Here is an 8,337-nt window from a genome sequence, read left to right as displayed (position 1 = left end):
TGCATATTTAATCATGCACACATAACATATGATGGATGACACGTAGGGACACAGAACATGGCAAAATTTACTTTTCCACATTCCCTCCTTGTCACTACGTTTCCATCAGGAAACATCAATATTCATGATACCGTCTATCATTTCATACAGTATCATTTGCTCGTCTCGAATTATCCTGGAACGGGATTTAGAACGGGGCTTGGGACTAGGAATACAAGAGGTAGCACAAATGCCGCAAATCGCAGGGCCACATTGTATACAGAGGCAGCAGCTGAATATGATCGCTACTGCAATACCTAGAAAGGACAATATTTTCCATCCCCATGCGGAAATTATATTCCAGAACCAACCGGACCATGTCCAGGTGCCTGGGTCTTGGTGTATCAGATGGGCAATTTTATGGAGTCTGGTTATAGCTGAATAAACAGACGGCGCGTTATTTGGAATGAAAATGCAGCAACTAGATCCGATGACCCTACAGGCCCCGCCCCTATCGGCCAGTATGACGTCAAGGACGAGACGATTCTGTAAAACGACAAATCTCATAGCAGATTGCTCTTCGGTTAAGTTACCTAGAGCAGAGGCAGTCTAATTTACTACAGCTTCAAGGGTTCTGGTTAACCTACGGATCAGTTTACTATTCTGGATAGGTCCTATAAAGAAAAAGAAACCTTTGTTGAAATCGGTATATTGTTCTAGAGCAGTTTCAGTATAATCGACAATTGGGGACTCCCTTCTATGTCTAATGTGTACTAGATGTGTATTCCTATGATAATCAGGTGGGGCTAGAAAAACTGGTGGCAGTAGGAAGGCAATGTAACAGGTTCCCTCCCAATCGAGGGGCAGACGAACATATGCAGTTTGACCACAAATAAAATAGGAATGACGTGAAGCTTTAAAGATAGATTTCCCACTGTCACTATACTTGACAATAGTAGTACAATCACTATGTCCTACATGTACAGAACCATAATTTCGGACACATTATTCGCCTTTGACTGGTAGTACTGAAATAGCGGGTAAGTCTGGAGTAGTATCAGACTGAACATTCAGGACCATAAAATTCGAAGAATAATTACCTAAATTATACACTTCATTTTCTAGATCTAAACCTGTTCTGTGGGGAAGACCTTGCTTGTCTGGAAAACATGTACTGTTAAGAAAAGACATATCTGTTGAGGATGACGTTAACGTGGACCATGCTCCACACGAACCATTATGTGAAAATGGATAAGGAAAAAGTGGCAGAACTCCCTTCGGTGTCTGGAAAGGGGGGAGTCGACCACACACCCAACAATTAGTGGCATTGCTGGTCTGGTGTGAGTAATGTAACATGCGGATAAATGAGTTATTTCGCATAGCGAGGCGGTAAGAGAGTTCATGAGGAGGCAGATCACTAAACGTGCGCTCTGCTGTAGCATTAGCAGACTTATTTACACGAAGAACTGGGAGATACAGGAAAAATGCATAACTGGTGCAGGAAATCATAATGCTGAGAAATAATATGAAACATAGAAAAACGATACATCGGATTGAGTTTTGACTGACTCTCTCACTATGGGGGTCTATTTTATACATGTCAGAAACAGTCTAACCGTTTCACCTAGGGGAGGACTTAGACAATCAAACTGACTGACTTATTTTACTAGACCTTAATTTCTGTTTATACTCTTGCTGCGGAGTTTTCTCTAACAGGGGAGGGGTTGTAACAATGTCATTTGCGGGACAGTCCTTGAGAACAATGCTTTGGCAATCCTTCAAATCCTGGGAAATGTTCTTTAAGACGGGTTTCAGTCCATTAAAAAGTTTGACATGAGAAAGGTGCACCCAGCCTTTGCGTCCTTCCAACTTCACGGCTGTACGGGTGGTGAGGAGGACCTGTCGGGGCTCTTTCCAACGAGGCTCCAGCGGACTTGATCTGTCAAAGTTACGGACCATCACCATGGATCCTGGAACGATTTCATGCGGTGCCACCTCGGTATTGTCTGGAAATGCGGCGGCAACCTGTGAACGACATGAGTTGAGGGCAGACATCAAGGAAGCTAGGTAATCTGTCAGCATATTACTTGAAACATCGGTAATACTTCGGGGTCTAGGAGTACCCCACATATTTGGGGGGCGGCCGAAAACGACCTCGTACGGGGACAGACCTGATCTGGAATGTGCGACCATGCGCATATAAAATAAAGCGACTGGCAGAGCTACTAGCCAGTCCACACCCTTCTCTTTACACACTTTGGCAATTCGGATTTTCAGGGTCTGGTTATGTCTCTCAACGAGACCGGCTGCTTCAGGATGGCGTACACAATGGAACTTCCACTGGTACCCTAACAAAAGGGAAACATGCTTCATGAGTTCAGATGAGAATGGCTGGCCGTTGTCAGAATATACGACTCTAGGGAGTCCATAACGAGGGAAGAACTCACGAACCAACTGCTTGGCAGTGGTCGTGGCTGTGTAGTCTGGGACTGGATATGCCTCTGTCCACCTGGACAAAGCGCATACAACTACAAGGACATACTTGAAACCTCGACATCGTTCCATCTGAATATAATCCATCTGGAGGACTTCAAAAGGGTGGTCAGGAGGCTGGAAACCACCTTGTTCCACCGGGACACTTTTACCTGGATTGAACTGACAACATATCATACAGGTACGGACTTTCTGCTTGGCTGCAGCTCGTAAATGCTTGTTGAACCAAATGTTCTGGATACTGTCTAACATAGCTTTTTCTCCTAAATGTGCTGGACTATGTGCGGTATTAATAATGACTTGAACCATAGGGTCGGGGAGAAACCATGCGGTTCTACCCTTCGTTACCCATCCTTGATCTGTCTGGACCCCTCCTTGTTCGGACCATTTCTTGATTTCATCGGGAGTAGCATGTAACTGGATATCTATGACATCTTGAGTAGGGTCCTTAACTGTCATACATGTAGTCGGATCTGGAGTATGTGTCTGATTAACTGGAATGTCTGGAGTCTGTGCTGTAAGCTTGGCTGTGCGGTCTGCTAGATCATTACCTTGGGAAATAATGTCAGTAACTTTCGTATGTGCTTTGCACTTCATGATAGCAATAGATGTCGGTAAATGTATGGCATCTAACAGAGCTTGAATAAGGAGACCATGCTGAATCTTGGTTCCATGAGAGGTCATGAAACCTCTCTCCTGCCAGAGCACTCCGAAGTCGTGTACAACTCCAAATGCGTAACGTGAATCTGTGTAAACATTAACTTTCAAGTTCTTGGCGTGTATACAGGCTTGTGTCAGAGCAACTAGCTCTGCTGCTTGAGCGGACAGGGTATCAATACGGTGTGTTTCAATAACTTCGGTGTCAGTAGTCACTGCATACGCGGCGACTAGTTCTCCTGTACTTGTTCTCATACATGAACCATCCACATAAAGCGTCAGGTCGGGGTCTGGTAACGGAGTATCTGTCAGATCTTGTCTTGGCTTTGTCGTAATGTTAACTACTTCCACACAGTCATGTGGGTCAGGATTTGAATTAACTGATGGTAACAGTGTAGCAGGATTTAAAATGTTGCAGCATCTGATTTCTATGTGTGGCTGGAACAGTGTCAATTCATAACCTGTTAAACGTGCAATTGTCAAGTGCTGAGTTTGTGTTCGGTTTAAAAGAACTTCCACAGAATGTGGAACTTGTACTGTCAAGGTATGTCCTAAGACTATGGAATCACTTTGTCTGATAGCTAGTGCTGTGGCTGCAACCGACTTGAGGCACGCAGGCAGAGCCTGGGCTACAGGATCTAATGTGCTCGAAAAATAAGCACAGGGCTTGTATTGTCCTGCTTGATCTTGTGTGAGAACAGATAATGCTGTACCTTCACGTTCAGTAACGAAAAGTGTAAAAGGCTTACTGTAGTTCGGTGTAGCTAGAACTGGAGCTTGGCATAGGGCTTTCTTTAACTCATTGAAACTAAGTGTATGTTCAGATGTCCAAGGGAGGACAGTCGATACGGCTGCCTCCTGTGTCGTTAACTGTATCAGTGGTTTGGCTAGAAATGCATACTGGGGAATCCATTGTCTACAGTAAGAAGTGAGGCCGATAAAAGCACGTACCTCCTTCTGGGTCTTGGGCTGAGGAAGACTCGCTATTAACTGGATACGGTCTGGTGTCAACTGCCTACCCCTCTTGGACAGTAAGTGTCCTAAGTAGACCACTTGCTGGACACAGAATTGAAGCTTAGAAGGGGACACCTTGTGCCCCATCTCGGCTAGAAAATACAAGACTGTAAGGGATGCTCGCTCGCAACCACGTTCAGAACGGGCTGTGATCAGTAGATCATCGACATACTGGAGCAGGGCAGTGTCAGTTGGCATGTGAATGTTGTCTAGTTGTCTCTTGAGTGCTTGACTGTAAATACTAGGACTTTCTGTGAAACCTTGAGGAGCTCGTGTAAACATATAGCTCCTTCCATTTAAACAAAATCCGAAAAGGAACTGGCTGTCTGAATGAATAGGGACACTGAAAAATGCGTTCTTGAGGTCTATTACTGTAAAGAACATGGCTTCGGAATCAATGGCTGTCAATAGGGAAGAGATGTCTGGGACAACTGGGTACTGAGGAATAATACATTTATTAAGCTCTCGTAGGTCGATCACTAATCGATATACTGGGGGTGCATTTGGATCAGTACGTTTCATAACTGGAATGATCGGAGAATTGCATACGTTGGAGTCAGTTTCTACAACCACTCCTTGAGCGATGAGCTCGTCAATAATTTTGGATAAGGCTGCTACAGCCTCGGGTGGCAATCTGTACTGTCTGATTCGTGGTAACACTACACCTGGCTTGAGAGTCACACGATAGGGTGTGATTTGCATATAACCTACATCAGTTGGACCTTGCGCCCATAAATGCTGTGGAACATTAGACAGTCTTGAATCAAAATCTCGTAATACATAGTGACCCTTAAAGTCACGTAGGAACAATCGTATTCCCTCTGGGGAACAGCATATAACTGCACCTAACTCTTTCAGTGTTTTAATGCCTAATAGGTTTTCTGGACATGACTTAGTAAGTAACAGATCAGTAGTGCGGGACAATGGACCTACTTCTAGAGTAACTGGCTTTGAAATCTCATTTACGATAGGTTTTCCTGAAAATCCAAGGGAAACATTTCTTGAGCCTGAGAGCGGAGCCCCTGGAACTTCGGCATGACTAATTGTGGTCCTACTTGCCCCTGTATCAATCAAAAACTTTCTGTCTTTCCCTAATACTTGACTGTGAACATAGGGACCTTCTTGATCTACAGGTATCTCGATGAGAGGCAAGCCTACCTCCCTCTCTAGGCTGTTTCATGAATACTGCTGGTACTCTGGATACTCAGACTGTGCATACTGGTACATCTGCGATGTAACATGCTGTGTTGCAGCAATAGGCTGCGGTGCGGTAACTGTCTGTGGTGCATTCTGTGGCTGAGGAATCTGTGAAACTTGTTCTTGTCTAGGCGGACGTGGTCTTTCTTTAGTCTTACCAGTAGCTATGTTGTGTTTCAGAACTGCACACTCATTTATAAAATGACCTGGCTGTTTACAATAATTGCAGTTCCCTTTAACGGGAGCTGTAGGATGACTGGCTTGATTCGGACCCCTCTTCTGACTGTCTTGAGGAACAGATTGTGCAACTAGTACTTTCATTTTCGTGTCTTTCATACGTTTTCTCTCGTGTTCTTGCTCTTCCCTGATTCTATTCTGGTGGTATTGAAGCATTTGCAACATCTGGGACGGGGTATTAGCTTGCCAGGTACTTTCGACTTTCAGAACTCGATTTTTAATTTGTGGACTTGAATTCTCGACTAATTTAGTAACAAAAAGGTGAGGGTATGACTCACTACTTGTCTTGATGCCACTGTTGATACTAAAGCATTTTTCAAACCTAGAATAAAAATCACTAATATCCTCATCTTGCTTTTGTTTACAGGCTGAGATTGCATCCCAGTCTTCTTTTCTCGTTGTCAATAATCTAGGTAAAACTTGTATTAATAATTCTGGTAATTCTTTACATTTATCTCCAAGACCGGTACCTGGTACTCGTGCCTTGTCTTCGGCTTCTAGAACTGCCCAATCGATCTTTTTCTCTCCCACCTCCCATTCTTTTTCCTTGAGCTTTTCATACACCCCTGCGGGCAACAGGACCTTTAACATTTTGATTATATCTGGGTATGTGTATTCTCCCATACGGAGCATGTCTTTTAATTCTCTATGGAACCCTGCTGGATCTTTGTCATGACAGGGAATTAATTTCTTCATTTCGAGGAGTTCCATCTTTGTAATCGGGGTGTAAACAAACACTCGTTGCATTTCACCGTCCTCTGTCTTAACTGGATGCACTTCTCGTAACGGGTTCTGTCTCTCCATGTAAAATGGTTTACTTTCTGGGGGTGAGACATGAACAAAATGCGGGTTCAGAAACGTTCTATATTTGTGACGCTGTTCTAGAATGACACTAATTAAATCGGTACCTAAACCTCTCCATCTATACTGGAGTAACTCGTTCAGGATATCATGTAACGGACCTGGATCAGAGTGTTGACCCTCATACAAAGTAATGAGGTGCTGAATCATATACATACCCGCCAGTCGCTGCTCGGCTGGGGGCAATTTCAGAAACATTTGTGCCACTATTTCGTCTGGAAAAGTGGTAGAATCAGTAATCCATCGGACTGCTGATCGGGCTAGTTCTTGTTCATGCATGGTACTTAACCCACTGTAACCGATTCTTGATTTCAGAATGTGATCGGTAGCTTGGAATACTTGTTCTAGGGAACCTTGTTCTGGTGCTGAATGATGGAAAATTGACTTGTGTTCTAGGCGTAAATGGCGATCTGGAAATCTAGATTTTCCTACATACGCTATTCTGGCGGGATTCTCGTCCTCTACCTCTTCAGTATCAGAGTTACTTTCTTTCTCGCTTACTTGTGCTGCTTTACGTTGTTCGTGTATCTTTATTATTTCTCTACGGATTTTCTTGTACATACTCTCCATGGCACTAATGGTATTGTGCTTACCCTCGGCTATATTATCACTCCACTTTGTCAGGGTTTTCATTTCGGCCGGATCTTTAGACGGGTAATCTTGTTCTCTTATTAGACAGTTAATTAAAAACTTTAATATCATACGCTGGATCTCAGCTTTCCTTTGAGACATGGCATCACTAATACTTTCTGGATCATCCCCTGTACGGATGAAACGATATATTCTGTCTAGATCTTCTTTCATATTGGGTAGGGTGACTAGATACTCGGTCACCCTCCTTACGCGTACTGAATATAAAACCATATTATTCTCGCCTGGGACTGGGTCATAGGCACATTCGCCAAGGGCTTGCCTGATTTCTGCAACAGACTTATTACTCTTGGGAGTACGCTGTGATGCTTGAGCATGTAATTCGAGTGCTGATAAACGCTTGCGTGGCGGCGGGGTTTGAGGAGGACCTCCTCCTGCGGCCCCTAGACTAGAATCGTCGACTGATATTCTTCGTGGCGGAGCGGGAAATTGAAATGCTGGCTGGACCGGGGGTACCGTAGCAGGTACTGCATGGGGTGCCCCGGTGTCTGGAGGAGCAGGATGTGCCTGATTTACAGGGACTGGCGGAGCACGAACAGGATCTGCATATTCAGGGACTGTGTCGTCCAGATAGGACGAAATAAAAATATCAGCTTCGGTCGGTTTGTGACGTAGCTTGGTCGGAACTAGTGGTGGCGGGAAATTACTGGATGCCTCCGGGGTCGCTTTTGGCAAGCCCTCGGCAAGAAGAGGATACATACCCTTAATAAGGGCATGCCTCTGTCTGTCTGACTGTTCGGCTTTGACTTGTTCACCTATCTCGATTAATTCTTTTTCTTGGGCTCGCTCTAAGGATTCTCTACTTAATTCTGACTTTCTGATTTCCTTTTCAGTTCTTTTATGAGCTTCTTTACGCCATAACTCGATGGCATCTTTCTGTGACTGTCTGGCTTTCTTTTTCCATAATGCTTCTTCTACTCGCATGATGCACTCGGCATCCCATGTACCCGATACGGGCCATCTATACTTTTCTTCTAACTGTTTGGTATACTCTACCCATAAATCTAGATACAATATGGCGCTTATGCCATGCTTCTGATACATAAAGTGACCTGGACTGTCCCTGGGCGGGACGGGAACTGCTTCTTCTAACAAACCCTTTCTAGTTTTTAGCTGACGTAATCTCGAAAAGAGAGACATTGTAAACTTGAATCGGAACACAATACAATACACGAGAAACAATAACAATTTGGAAAACAATTCAGGCATACCACGACATTGGAAATACATTGAACAACATCATAACAT

Source organism: Lissotriton helveticus, chromosome 1_2 (genome assembly GCF_964261635.1).
Source record: "Lissotriton helveticus chromosome 1_2, aLisHel1.1, whole genome shotgun sequence".
Taxonomy (NCBI): domain Eukaryota; kingdom Metazoa; phylum Chordata; class Amphibia; order Caudata; family Salamandridae; genus Lissotriton; species Lissotriton helveticus.
Note: the sequence above shows the minus strand (reverse complement) of the source record.